Below are 15,435 nucleotides of genomic sequence, written 5' to 3'. Positions count from 1 at the left end.
GTAGGCTCTGTGACCCAGGAGCAAGACGCATTAAGCGGGTGCAGTGGAGGTAGAAACGGGAAATGCAGTACTCATTCCGGAAGCTACTCCGCCCCTCGGTGAGAGATCCCCATGAACTACAATTCCCAGAATGCTGTTCGAGCACATCCGAAGGCGGAACAAGAGTGTCGTCATGGAACTGTTCCTTGGTTGTTTCCGATTGGTTGCCCGGACTTCTCGCGGCTAAACTAACTTTGGCTCCAAGGCGGCGTGAAGAGTGTGATTCTGTTCAGCGACCGTGATTCTGTTTAGCAACCAAGATGCTTGAGCCCCTAATTGAGAGTCTGTTACCACTATTAATAGCTACTCTGTTCGGGCCCTACACATAACGGTATATTTAAACCTCTCTACAATTTTATGGGTAGGTGTTATAATCTCTGTTTTACAAATGGGGAATTTGAGGCTCAGAAAGGCTAATTGATGCAGGTGTCTCTCTGTCGTCAAAGATAGTTCTACTTCCACTATACTTAAAGCCTCTGGAGAAGGAATTGCAGGCTGAGAGAAAGAGATCTATCTTAAATTAGGGAAGAAATGCACGTTTCATTGCCTGGTCTGGGTAGCCTTCCCGGTGTGGGAGTGGGAGGTGGGAAGGTTTTAGATTCACAGGTCATTAGATTGAAGGAACTCTGGAGGAACACCACATACCACCCCCCGCATTAGCTAACGGGGAAACCATATCTAGAGATTGTATCCATGCCAGAAAAGGCAGAGCAAAGACAACCCCAGTCTCTTGGCTTCTAGGATAGGATGTTCTTCCGCCACCCGCCATTAAAAAAAAAAAAAAAAAAAAACTATTGAAATGTTTTAAAAAGAAAAGCACAGAGTAAATACTTAACGCACCCACTATCCAGAACGAACAGATTTATGAATGAAAGAAATGGGGCATTACAGATAAAGCAGATGTTCCCTATTCTCAGTCTCACTCTACTACCACCCTCAGAGAGGCAACCAGGATCGTGAATTTGATATGTGTCTTGCCAATGTAGGTTTCTATATTTAAACTATTACTATGTATTATAAACAATATGTGGAATGGTTTGGGGCATTTGAAGTTTTACATGAATGCTATTATATTTTGTGTATTGATCTGCAACTTGATTTTTTCACCAAATTCTATGTTTTTGAGAGCTATCCACATTGATAAATATAGCTAGACTTTATCAGATAGATTTGTCACAAATTATTTGGGAATTCCCATAGTGATGGATGTTTAGGTTGTTTCCCATTTTTCACCATTACAAACACTACTGTACAGTCTGCTCAATATCTTTTCCCAGTTTCTCCTTTCAATTAATCTCGAATTGTCTTATTTGTATGAACAGAGCTTGCAACTGGTGATTCACATGCTACTTTTTTTTTTTTCAAATTGGTTGCTAACAGCTAAAATTGAAAGAATAAAAACAATGGATCTGTGGCATCCCATGAATTAATGGGAAGATCTGACTACGTTAGATCTGCGTTGTAGCCCGGCAACAATGGTTCAAGCTGAAAAGCATCAGCCTCCTTTACCTCAGTTCAAGTAATATCTAGTTTTTCTTTGTCTTTAGTACCATCTGAGCCCTGTAGCGTTTGTGTTTACAACCTCCAACATGATGTAGGGACACAGGAAAGTACCCTTCTAAATGTACATATTTCAGGTATTCAGAAATAGGTATTCAGGTTTTGAATACCTATTTTAAGTCCCTATTTTAGCCACACTCTGTGATAGGAGGTCAGGATGCATCTGTCAACAAAAGGTACAAGAGCTTTATAGTCAGAGATCTTACATTCCCGATATAAGAGACTGACAATAAATTAGTATGCAAATAAAATAGTTTCATTTAGTCAGATGAGAGTCCTGAAATAACAGCTTAAGGTCAAAAGTAGTTTGTACTGAAGGAGAAGTATCAGGCAAGGCCTTCCCGAAAATGCAGCTTTGAGGTAGAGATATGAATAAAGTGCATGAGCCAGCCATGGAATGATCTGAGGAAAAAGAGTCCTTGAGTGCCAGGCACGTTGGCTTTTGCCTGTAATCCAGCACTTTGGGAGGCTGAGGCAGACAAACAGCTTGAACCTAAGAGTTGGAGACCAGCCTGGGCAACATAGCAAAACCCTGTCTTTACAAAAAATACAAAAATTAGCTGGGCATGGTGATGCAGGCCTGTAGTCCCAGCTACTTGGGTGGCTGAGGTGGGAGGATCACCTGAACCCAGGAGGTCAAGGCTGCAGTGAGCCATGATCATGTCACTGCTCCTGCCTGGGTTACAAAATGAGACCCTGTCTCAAAAAAATAAAAAAAAAATAAGAAGGAGAAGGAGAAGAAAAGAAGCATCCTTGAATAGAACATACGGCTGAAATGCAGGCCATTAGGCAAAATGAACTTTAACATGTTTGAGGAAGCAGAGGGTTAGTGTGGTGAATTGTACTGGGCTAGGGACAGAGTGACGTGAGATAGAGTTGTTGTAGAGGTACAATTTCAAGTGTGATTTCTTTAAAATCTAGAGTTCCTCCCTGAGAGAAATGATCTTTCAGATTTTCTAGATTTTCCTTTAATTCCTTTAAACTGTAAACATCCATTCTTTGGATTAACTGTTAAATGCAGACCTCGTACAAATTACTCCAATCAGATACTGTCTTCCTGAGGATTATATTTAGAGGATGGGAGCTTTGATTAACAAGACCCTTTCCCTGCCTCCCAGTACTCATACATTGTATAGCATAGGTAGGTAAGGAGGAGTACTGCTGGTGAATTTCCTAGTAGTGGCAGTGGAGAGCCATTGAGAGAAAAATCTGCTGGGGGCCCAGAAATCTCTATTTAAAAAAATATTTGTCTTATGGAAAATTTCAAACATATACTGAGGAAGACAGAAGACTATAATGAATCCCTCATCCAGCCATTAACCCCTGGCCAATGATGTCGATTATACTTGTTATCAGTGATGTTGACCCTGATCCTTTGTGGAATGGAATTTTTGTTATGTTGTTTTTTAGGGTGCTATGAGGATAAGAAAAGAAACAGGCATTTGAGAAGAAAGTTATAACCGAATTTATACTTATAAATTTTTGATATCATAATCTCAGGTGATTCACATGGACACATGTAAACACACCCACAAGTGCAGCTAGAAGTAAATCACCCGGAAACTGTCATTGTCCTTGTACATTGTATATTCAATGCAATCATTTCATACCTTGGTCAGAAAACTGTGATTTCTGTCTTGCAAAGCTGTATGTAGTAGATAATGTGATAACCTGTAATATTGATCTGATAAATATGTATTCAGATGAAACCTGTAAAAAAAAAGAGCCCCTCTTCTGACATTTTTCAGTCTCTAGTATTATGTTGAAGTAAATCTCAGATATAATTTAATCCCTAATATTTTAATATAGATTGCTAAAAGATTAAAATTTTTAAAGACTTCACCACAATGCCTTTATGATTCCTAAGCAGCAATGAATGATTAATGTTATTAAATATTCAGTAAGTATTCAAATGTCCATTCGAATCAGAATTGTCATAACTTTTTTCACAGTTTACTTGAGTCAGGAACCTCTCTTTCTGTAAGGTCCTCAGGTGATGAATGGGTTTGGAAGTCTCTCCTGTACAGCCTCATTAGTTGAGCTACAAACATGCATTGTCCTTTCCCTTCAGAAAGTTGGGGTGCTATGAAAGCAGGAGTCCCCAGCCTCCAGCTGTAGACTGGAACTAGTCCGTGGCCTGTTAGGAACTGGGCCACACAGCAGGAGGTGAGCGGCCAGTGAGGGAGCATTACCACCTGAGCTCCCACCTACTGTCAGATCAGCCATGGCATGAGATTCTCATAGGAGCACGAGCCCTAATGTGAACTGCGCATGCGAGGGACCTAGGTGGGCGGCGCTCCTTATGAGAATCTGACGTAAGCCTGACCATCTCAGGTGGAGCAGTTTCAGTTTCGTCCCCAACCCCCACCCCTCCCCATCCATGGAAAGATTGTCTTCCACAAAACCGGTCCCTGGTGCCAAAAAGATTGGGGACTGCTGCTCTAAAGGGGAAGGCAGGTATCTCAAAGCAAATGGATACTCTCAGTGCCTGAAGCACAGTCATTCCTGTATTGTCCTTTGCGGTTCTTACAGGGAAGAGGTGTTTTTAGTTTGTTTCTTGTTTTTGTTTGTTTTTACCCAGAAGCCTATCCATCATTTTCTAAGTGTGCCTCCACTTCCATTTCCCCTGATGCCAGAATGCCTTGGCCGAGATAGTAACTGCTTAATGTTTCTTTGCATGTCTGGCTCAGGAAACAGCTAAGAAAAAAGATAAGAAGTCATAAAGCAGAAATGAGCTTGGCATGTTCACGGAACTGAAAGAATGCCAGCGTAGTGGTCTGGAGTGGAGGGGGACAAGGAGAAGTAGTATGAGATGAAGTCCCCAAGGTTGCCAGAGGGTCAGGTCAGGAAGGGTTTTTTAAACCAATATAAGAAATCTGTATTTTTTCCCCTAAGCACAGCAATAGGCATTGGAGAGTTTTAAGGCATGACATGGTCTAAGTTACATTTTTAAAAGATTATTCTGTAGAAGAATGGAAACAGGAAGGCCAGTTAAGAGAAATGGGCCACAGTGTGGTGTTATATAGGCTTGCTTTACAGCTCAGACCTGAAAAAATAAGTTATTTCAAAAGCCATGCTGTACTATGACTACTATTATAAAACCTGGTAGGATTCCTTCTTTGAGGCACCCGCTAAAAAGGGTGCCAAGAGATTGGATCTGAACTATCCAGCACTGAAGGCCTTCAGGGAGCTGTGCTATTGTAGATGAGCAAGCCTTTTGGGAACTGTTAATAGTGAAAGGAAGAACCACTTGGTGAAGAGCTGGGAGCCACCATTTCTGGAGGAGCATGGTATGGTGTCATGGAAAGTGCACCAGACCAGGAGTTGGGGGAAACCCCGTCTCTTGTCTACTCCAGGCTGTACACTTTTTTTTTTTTTTGAGACAGAGTCTCACTCTGTCACCAGGCTGGAGTGCAGTGGCAGGATCTTTGCTCACTGCAACCTCCACCTCCCAGGTTCAAGCGATTCTCGTGCCTCAGCCTCCTGAGTATCTGGGATTACAGGCAGGTGCCACCACACCCAGCTAATTTTTGTATTTTTAGTAAAGATGGAGTTTTACCATGTTGGCCAGGAAGGTCTCCATCTCCTGACTTCGTGATACCCCCGCCTCAGCCTCCCAAAATGCTGGGATTACAGGCATGAGCCACCGTGCCCAGCCTCTAGGCTGTACATCTTAAGCATTAGTGAGAGGCCCAAAAATGAACACAGAGGCTCTTACCAATTTAAGTATTTTGTTATTGTTGTTGTTAATGGCTTTGGAAAAACAAGGGCCAAAATCAGACTTTAAAAGTTATATGGGCCAGGTGCAGTGGCTCATGCCTGTAATCCCAGCACTTTGGGAGGCTGAGGCAGGCAGATCACAAGGTCAAGAGATGGAGACCATCCTGGCCAACATGGTGAAACCATGTCTCTACTAAAAATACAAAAATTAACTGGGCGTGGTGGCACATGCCTGTAGTCCCAGCTACTTGGGAGGCTGAGGCAGCAGAATCGCTTAAACATGGGAGGCGGAGGTTGCAGTGAGCCGAGATTGTGCCACTGCACTCCAGCCTGGTGACAGTGCGAGACTCCGTCTCAAAAAAAAAAAAAGTTATATGGACAGACATTTACAACATTCCTACATATATGGTTTTTTATAAACTTGCCTTCATCACTAGGCTATAACTTCCTTGAGGGCAAATATGTTTTATTTGATTTTTGTATCCTAAGCACATTGCAAAGAACATGACATAAAGTAGGTGCTCAATAAATGAGGTAGGAATGAATGAAGCTTTCTGATTTTATTTCTGAAAGTAAAGTGATTCCAGCAACCCCTCTTTAAACCAAAGTAGGTCCAGTCATAATGCTAATCAGATGGCATCACTACTGCCCAGGCAAGTGCTGTTTTTTTCTTAGCAGAGCAATTCTGGCTACACCGGCCTTTCTGCCAAGTGGTTTGAAGAAGGAACCCATCCTAAAGCTTAGGGGAGTCATTGACTGATTGGTTCTTTAAAAAAAAAACAAAAAAAAACAAAACAAAAACAAAAAACAAAACAAAAAAAACGTAATATTTGGGATGGTTTCAGTTATGATTCTACAAAATTTACTTTTAATCCAATTTCAAGTTCAGACTTCCTTTTTAAGGCCGAGAGTAAACAGGATTAGGGGATGATTATCAGCAAGATAGGAAGATGATTCATTCTCCCAATACCCTGTCTCCAGGTTCTTGGTTCTTGCCATAGGAACACTCCAGCTTTAGAAGAAAGTTTGTGTTACAGACTTAACCAGACAGCAAAGGATATCATGGGTAAGCAAACTGGCAGTAGTGCATTACAACCCTTCCTTCAGTTTTCTCTCTTTTTCTTGAATTTTAGTCCAAATTCAGCAGTATTATCATGGAGAACCACAAGACTGCTAAGAAATATATGTAGAGATAGCTTACAATATAGCAGAGGAAGAGGAAGGAAGGGAGGCGAGAAAGAAGAAAGGAAAGAAGGAGAAGAAAGAGAGGGAAGGAGGAAGGGAAGCAAAGGAAAAGCTTCCATAACACTTCGTTTATATCTCTATTTTAAAGTATTTATTTAAAATCCAAACTGCTACCACTGAATTTTAAGAAATTGGCATAATTCCTGTCAGTGGGGAAATATTAAATATAGGAGCAAGAGAAGGGATGAGACTCTAGGTAGAAGACCCATTGTGTTGTCTGAGAGTTGGATGTGCACAGGTGGGCAGGAGGCTGAGTTTAAGGATATGAGATTGAGAACGTTGAATTATTCTGTATAATAAAGTTGGAAGAATTGTTCACTGGGGTGAGTTTGGGGGTTTGGATTGTTGCTAAGAGATAGCCAAAAAAAAAAAAAAAAAAAAGGTTGGGGGCAGAGGGAGAAAAGCCTGTCAAAGTGGTAGGAAGGAGGAAGACTTTAAAAAGAGAAAGAAAATCTATTATTCAATTTGCAACTGTTAATGTTACTGTAAATGGACACACCAACACACACACACATGCACACACATCCCCCATGCTCCCAGACATCAAAATGAATCCTCTCTAAGCTCACAGCTTGTCATGAATGAATCATTATGATAATCAAAGAAAAGGGGCTGTGTTCCACATCTTTGGGACATTTCGTGGAGATTGAAGATGAAATGTGTGTAACAATAAGGAAGTCCAAAAACTGAACTGTGTCAGATGAAGCAGGAGCTTAGACTAAGTCCAAGTTGAATGGGAAAATGACAAACCACTCGAAGGAAGTAGGTCATATACATCTTTATATTCTCAAAGCTTAGCATAGTGTCTGGCATGTAACAGAAACTTAGCAAATGTTCATTAAATGAATGAATAAATGAGGAAAAATTAGATTCATATGATAGCAAGTGGCAGAATGGTGTCATTAAATCAAGTGTCAACATAACTCACATTTCGTATTCCAGAATTGGAAATCAGGTTCATCTTAGTCATACCTGCCTCTGATCTCCAGGTGGCAGTATTTTATCATATTAAATTGTTTTGAGACAACAGATTCCATTTAATTTTTGAGAAAGGAGAACATAAATGTATTTAAAATAAAAATTCAAGTCTGTAGCTCATTTCTATAATTGTACAGAACTGAGTAAGTGATAGAATATGATTACATGAGATTATAGATTTATTCCCCAATTTCAATATAAATGAGAATTATTGGTAGTTCCTGAATTCAACCAGTTTCCTAAACCTTGAAGGTAAATACAAATTGGTGTGCTTTGTTTACAAAATGTATGTATTTCTTCAAAGTATGAAAATCTGTGTGTGTGTGTGTGTGAGAGAGAGAATGAGAGAGAGTGAGAGAGAGGAGAGAGAGAGACACAGGGACAGAAAGAGACAGCAGTAATATGTTTAGAAGTAATTCACTTCTAGGCCAAGCACAGTGGCTCATTCCTGTAATCCTAGCATTTTGGGAGGCTGAGATGGAAGATCGCTTGAGCCCAGGAGTTCAAGACCAACCTGGGCAACATAGTGAGACCCTGACTCTATTTTTTTTTTTTCATAAAGAAGTAATTGACTTTCAACAAACAGGGTAACCAGATTAAGTAGCATGGCCAGTCAAATCTAAGTTTCAGATAAACAAGGAATACTTTATTCATATGTCTCATGCAATATGTAGTGCATACACTAAAAAAGTCTTCCTTATTTTTCTGAAATTCAGATTTAACTGAGAGATCTGTAATTTCCTTAGCTAAATCTGGCAACCTTACCAACAAATATTCTGTTGTTACTGTTAATTCCAAAATAACAGATCATTAAGGGAGGCCCCACTTCTACCAAAAATAAAAAATTTAGCCCGACACAGTGGTGTGCACCTGTAGTTACAGCTATTTGGGAGGCTGAGGCAGGAGGATTGCTTGAGCCCAGGGGTTCGAAGTGGTAGTGCACCACGATGGTGCCATTGCACTCCAGCCTAGGTGATAGAGTGACCGTATCTCTAAATAAATAAATAAATAAAACAAAATAGAACTTCAAGTCTGCAAGGCAAAAAAATGGTGTTTCCTTATTTGGAAAGATAAAAAGGAATTAGCAGGCAGGGGAAGCTTTCTTGTAAGTCTAACTTGATTGCTTTTTGTGCTCTACCCATCTGGAGTCAAGCCCCTCAGCTGAGTAACTTATCTTCGGGAAACTGAGCTCTCTAGCCAGTGCAGATGGTAAAGCCTAATTATTTTATATAAATGCAGTGTTTTACAGCACCTGTGAGTCTGGTTGCAAAAACCAGACCATGTGAACAATGGAAAAGATCCCAGGCTCCTTCACCCTCTAATTTATATTTTCCAGGAGTACCTGATCCATAGCAGCTGTGATAACAGAAACAGATGAATTGCTTAGGAAGTAAATTCTCTTTCAAAATGTAAAGGACTTTCTGGCAAATCAAATAAGATATAGATTTATACACTTTTGGATATTTAATATAAACATTCTATCTTCCAGGTAAACTGTGCTTCAAAATTTCATTTGTAAATAAATTCCTGAACTCAAATAAATTTACTGTAGAAACAATATTATGAGTGGCAGTCAGGTCTTTTGGTTACCTAGTAAAGGTATATAATTAATTGATTATATGACTGAAACACTGTATTTGCAGTTAAAAGTATGTTTTTTTTTTTTTAAGGTTGTAATAGTATTTTTTAAGAGTAAAAATTTAAAAACCTTTTTTTTTCTTTCAGACAGAGTCTTGCTCTGTCGCCCAGGCTAGAGTGCAGTGGTGTCATCTGGGCTCATTGCAACTTCCACTTCCTGGATTCAAGCAATTCTCATGCCACAGCCTCCCAAGTAGCTGGGACTACAGGTACGCACCACCATGCCTGACTAATTTTTGTATTTTTAGTAGAGACAGAGTTTCACCATGCTGGCCAGGCTGGTCTCGAACCCCTGACCTCAAGTGATCCACCTGCCTCAGCCTCTGAAAGTGCTGGGATTGCAGGTGCGAGCCACCATGTCCGCCCATTGAAAAGCTCTTTAAATATTGAATGTTCATGTTTGAAAAAATAGAACCTATGTTTATTTTGCTCTTGCCTTGTTCCTGACCATTCTTAAGTGCTTATATTAATTAACCCTTTTAATTCGTATAACCCTAGGAGGCAGATTCCTTTATGATCCCTCTTCACAGATAAGGAAATTGGGGCAAAGGCTAAATAGCTGCTCCAAATTATACAGCTACTGAGTAGTGGAACTGGGATTTGGACCAACCACAGGCACATTAACCACTGTACACCACAGTTTCACCAGCTTAGGATAAAGAAGCACCTGAACCGTCTGAGAAGATTGTGAAGGGGACATCTGATCACCATCTAGGATGGTACATGGTATTGTTCTCTGAGCCTAGAACGGTTCAAGGTAAATGGCTGGTCTTTCCCTTAATTTAGGTATATGATGAATAGTACTTTTGTGCTTGTCAACTGTAATGGAGTTGTTTTGGAGTTTATAAATGGAACAAAGGCTGTCAGAAAGAGAAAGATTTACTTGAGTAACTGGATAATGGTTAATAAAAGGTGGAAGAGGATTAACAAGTACATGCTTGTGGGGTGTGAGAAAGAGATTGCTGGGGTGGAAATAACTGAGCTGAGACCTGGAAAGAAAAAAGAGGGAAGAATTTGACTTTGCATAATTATTTACATGAAAAGGGAGGGGAAAATGGAAGGGATATTGCCCTGTATTATGGTTTGTTCTAACATGTTCAGATGTATGACAACCCACTGTGGTTCATGTACCACAGCCATGGCAATAGTGGATTTACCAGGGGCCCCTTCTCCAAATGATAGTCTTATGTCCTTAAGAAAGAGTCCAATTTCGACCTCAAAGTAGTTGTCTTTGGACACCCCTTCTACCCTCTTTCCTCTCCCAGAGCATTAGATATGAGGTCGTGAGAGTGAAGGGGAAAGAGTCCTGGACTTATTGTTGGGGGAACAGAGTTCCAACCCTGCCACCTAACTAGTTCTCCTTTTGTGAGTTAAAGTCTTTGAGCCCTCTTTCCTAAGCTGCGAAAACAGGGATGATTTTACCCACTTCATGGTTTTGTTGTAAGCATTAGGTGAGGTGCTGTATGTGAGAGCATTGAATAGAAAGCATGACTGGGGGGTCAGGAGGGGTAAGGCTGACCCTTCCTGTGATCCATAGTCATCTGTGGCCACGATAGGGGCCTCTCTCCCTTAACCACCAGCAACTGTTGAACAAGGGAAGGATCTAGATATTTATTTACCATCTGCTACGTATGCTATAGAATGTTAGTGTTAGCCAGGAAGCTGGGTTCCGAGATGGGCTGCCTGGGTTCAAATCCTAGTTCTAGCTATGTAAGTTTGGGCAAATAATTTGAACTCTCAGAACCCCGTTTCTTTCCTGTGGAGCTGGAGTCATAATGAGACCTTCCTCAGAGGTTAGCTGTGAGGTAGGAGACAGTCTGTAGGAGTTCACAGGCTATCGGGAGAGACGGGTTTGTAAACAAGCGATCACGATGCACCACGTGGTAAAGTGCAGGCATGGAGACAGGAATAAAGTGCTTTGGTAGCATGGGGAGGGGAGGGGAGGAAGGGGGGACTAACCTGGCATAAAGGTTCAATGAGAGACCTGAGACGTGTGTGTGTGTGTGTGTGTTCATGTGTATATATAGACACATACACCTGTTTGGCCAAACAAAACCGTTCCTGTCTTCAGGCCTAAGGATGAAGCTAAACTGGCTCACCAGGTCCTTTATGCCTGGGCTCTGTGATCTCCACACCCCCTTACTCTGCCGCCACTTGCTATTCTCTGTCTTTGGAGGCACTTCCATGACTCTGTTTTTGCACATTCTGTTCCCTGACGTAGAATGCTCTTCCATATCTAAACACCTCCAGAGCTCAACAGAGTTAAATATCAAGAGTGCAAGAATAGCCAAATAAACAATACAAATAATTTCAGCAGTTTAAAGTTAATAAATACCCGTGATTTACATGCACAGTCTCATCTATGCCTTTTTGGTTTTTCTTCTTTTTTTTTTTTTTTTGATACGGAGTCTCCCTTTGTTGCCCAGGCTGGAGTGCAGTGGCGCGATCTCAGCTCGCTGCAACCTCCACATCCCGGGTTCAAGCGATTCTTCTGCCTCAGCCTCCTGAGTAGCTGGGATTGCAGGTGCCTGCCACCATACCCAGCTACCATCTAAGCCTTTTTAAAACCTTAGAAGACAAGTACTGTATTTAACCCAATTTTAAAGTGAGGATTATTGAAGGTAAAATATACTAACTAGCCTTTTGTAAGTCACACAACCGGCCAGTAGTACAGCTAGGATTTTTACCTAGCTCTGGCTAATCCTAGAGCTCGCCTCTTAACTTCTGTTGTCTCTCAAAATTAATTCCTTGGGCTGAGCATGGTGGTGCATGCCTGTAATCCCAGCACTTTGGTAGGCCGAGGCAGGCAGACCACATGAGATCAGGAGTTTGAGACCAGCCTGACCAACGTGGCAAAACCCTGTCTCTACTGAAAATACAAAAATTAGCCAGTCGTGGCAGTACATGCCTATAGTCCCTGCTACTCAGGAGGCTGAGGCAGGAGAATCACTTGAGCCTCGGAGGTGGAGGTTGCAGTGAGCTGAGATTGTACCACTGCACTCCAGCCTGGGTGACAGGGCGAGACTCCGTCTAAAACAAAAGGCCGGGCGCAGTGGCTCATGCCTGTAATTCCAGCACTTTGGGAGGCCAAGGTGGGCGGATCACCTGAGGTCAGGAGTTCGAGACCAGGCTGACCAACATGGAAAAACCCCGTCTCTACTAAAAATACAAAATTAGGTGGGTGTGGTGGCGTATGATGCCTGTACTCCCAGCTACTCAGGAGACTGAGGCAGGAGAATCGTTTGAACCCAGGAGGCAGAGGTTGCGGTGAGCTGAGATTGTGCCATTGCACTCCAGCCTGGGCAACAAGAGCAAAATTCCATCTCAAAAAAATAAAAATAAAAATAAAAATAAAATTTAACTCCTTAGTAAAGTAATTCTGCAACTTAAATATCAAAAACAAAAATTGTCCTCATATGTTATCTGTTAGTTTTATTGCCTCTGTTATTACAATACCCATCATAATTTTTTTACTTTTATTTTTCTAAATTGCAAAAGTAAAGTTTATTATAGAGAGTTAGAAAATATAAATAACCAATATAACAAGAGTAAGGAAATTGTTATCCAAAATTTCACATTCTAAAGGGGAAAACCCCAATTTTAATCAATAGGCTACATCCTGTATGATTTCATTTATATGACATCCTAGAAAAGGCCAAAACTATAGGGAAAGAAACAGTGGTTGCCAGGATCTGGGCTACAAAAAGCATCAGGGTTAATGGGAATGTCCTATATGTTGATTGTGGTGGTAGTTACATGAGTGTATGTTTTATTAAAAATAATAGAACTGTACACTAAAAATAGTACATTTTATTATATATAAATTATAACTCAGTAAACCTGACTGAAAAACATTAACACCTTGCCATATATCTTTCCACTTCCACACTTTTTCTTATGCATGTGTATCTTTTTATTTTGTAGAGACGGAGTCTCACTCTGTCACCCAGACTGGAGTGCAGTGGTGTGATCTCGGCTCACTCCAACCTCTGCCTCCTGGGTTCAAGCGATTCTCACACCTCAGCCTCCCGAGCAGCTGAGATTACAGGCACTCACCACCATACCTGGCTGATTTTTGTATTTTTAGTAGAGATGGGGTTTCACCATGTTAGCCAGACTGTTCTTGAACTCCTGACCTCAATCCACCTCGGCCTCCCAAAGTGCTGGGATTACAGGCATGAGCCACTGCACTCGGCCAGTAAATATATATCTTCTAAAAATAGTTTACACTATATTGTTTTTCATTAAATATACTCTAGTTTTTAAAGCATTTCTAGACTTATAGGAAAATTGCAAAGACAGTACGGGGGTCCCATATTCATTCCACTACATTATTAACGTGTTACATTAGTATGATACATTTGTTAACGATTAATGAGCCAATATTGATGCATTGTTAGCCGAAATCTGTAGATTATTGTGATTTCCTTAGTGTTTACCTCATGTTATTTTTCTGTTTTAGAATCCCATCCAGGATACCACATTACTTTTTGTTGTCATATCTCCTTAGAGACCTCTTGGTTATGACAGTTTCTAGAGTTTCCTTTGTTGATGACTGATATGATTTGGCTCTGTGTCCCCCTCCAAATCTCATCTGGAATTGTAATCCCCGCGTGTTGAGGGAGGGAAGTGATTGGATTATGGGGTCAGTTTCCCCCATGCTGTTCTCATGGTAATGAGTGAATTCTCAGGAGATCTGATAATTTTATAAATGGTAGCTTTTCCTGGACTCTCACACTCACTCCATCCTGCTGCCTTGTGAAGGTGCCTTGCTTCCCCTTCGGCCATGATTGTAAGTTTCCTGAGGCCTCCCCAGCCATGTGGAATTGTGAATCCATTAAACCTTTTTCCTTTATAAATTACCCAGTCTCAGGTATTTCTTTATAGCAGTGTGAAAACAGACTAATTACAGAGAACTTGGAAATTTTGAAGAGTACTGGTCAGGGATATTGTAGGATGCCCCTTTACTGGAATTTACTTTTCTGATGTTTTTCCCCATAGTTAGACTGGGGTGATAGGTGTTGGAGAGAAAGACCACAGAGGAAAAGTACCATTTTCATCACACCTATTTTAGGTTTTGTAACCTTTTTTTGCTCATATATGTGTCAAAAGCATATTTTTTACTTGATACGTATAAATCTGTAGCCTTCTTGATGGTGATAATTGTATTCTGTTGTATGGATGTAGCATCTAATCACCTATTACTGGACACTTAGGGATTCACTGTGGCATTTTCACTATTACAACAAATGCTACAATAGATATATTTGTGCGAACATCTTTGCAAATTTGTCCAATAATTATTATTATGTTTAGACACTAGTTCTCACTTTGTCGCCCTGGCTGGAGTGCACTAGTGTGATCAAAGCCCACTGTGGCCTTGAACTGCTGGGCTCAAGTAATCCTCTCTCCTCAGCCTCCCAAGTAGCTGGGCCTACAGGTACACCCCACCATGCCTGGCTACTTTTCAATATATGTTTTGTAGAGATGGGGTCTTGCTGTATTGCCCATGATGGTCACAATTGTCTGGTTGTTTTATTAGATAATCCTTCGTGATATAGAGTGTCTGAAGCAAACTGCATTCACTTTATTTTTTAAAGGGCTTTTGGTACATAGTACTAAATTGTCCTCCAGAAAAACTGTTACCTATTCGGTGCTCTGTTTCCTCAGATTCTAGCTAATACTGGATATTATTTTTCATTTCAACCTTTGCCCATTGTATTAGAAAAATATATTGTGTTGCATTGTATTTAATTGTTTCCCTATTGGTATCTTCTTCCAGATAGTGAGCTCCTAAAGGAAAAAGACTATATTCTATTCATTTTTAGATACACAGAGTCTAAGTTACTGCCTAAAAGAAATAGGCACTCAGCAGAAGGGAGAGAGGGAGCAGGGAGAGAGGGAGGGCCTGAATCCAAGAGCGATTGTGTGATCTGACAAGATAATTCATGCTAAGGAGAGGAAGGGTTTTCACCATCACCGGGTGCAATTGTATCCTTCTGGGCCAATGGCCCATATGCATTATGTAATCTGAAGGGGTGGCACTACTAGTGTGAGCTTCAGACCAGGTAGGAGAGAAATCTACACTAGGCCAAAAGAAGGTGAACAGGATCTTAGCGTTTTCCTCAAATAGCAAGAACAATAACTAGGGATTTGTTTGGCCAATTCTGAAAGGGAGGATCACCTTACATTCCCTTTAAGCTGTAATGCCATTCATGTATTCTCTAGTACAGCTTTTTGAAACAATTAGGTACA

The 15,435-nt window shown here is 40.9% G+C and overlaps 1 long non-coding RNA gene across 1 annotated transcript; it reads left to right on the top strand.

Annotated features, from left to right (window-relative positions):
* Positions 1-144: 144 nt before the first annotated feature.
* On the top strand, positions 145-10,564 carry LOC100936582 (uncharacterized). Its single transcript, XR_008526478.2, has 3 exons — positions 145-400; positions 9,268-9,389; positions 9,679-10,564. It is a non-coding gene; the product is annotated as an uncharacterized LOC100936582 (long non-coding RNA).
* The last annotated feature ends 4,871 nt before the right edge of the window (positions 10,565-15,435 follow it).

This window comes from Pongo abelii, chromosome 5 (assembly GCF_028885655.2).
Source record: "Pongo abelii isolate AG06213 chromosome 5, NHGRI_mPonAbe1-v2.0_pri, whole genome shotgun sequence".
Lineage (NCBI taxonomy): Eukaryota > Metazoa > Chordata > Mammalia > Primates > Hominidae > Pongo > Pongo abelii.
The sequence above is the reverse complement of the archived record's forward strand: the minus strand, read 5'-3'. Positions and strand labels throughout refer to the sequence as shown.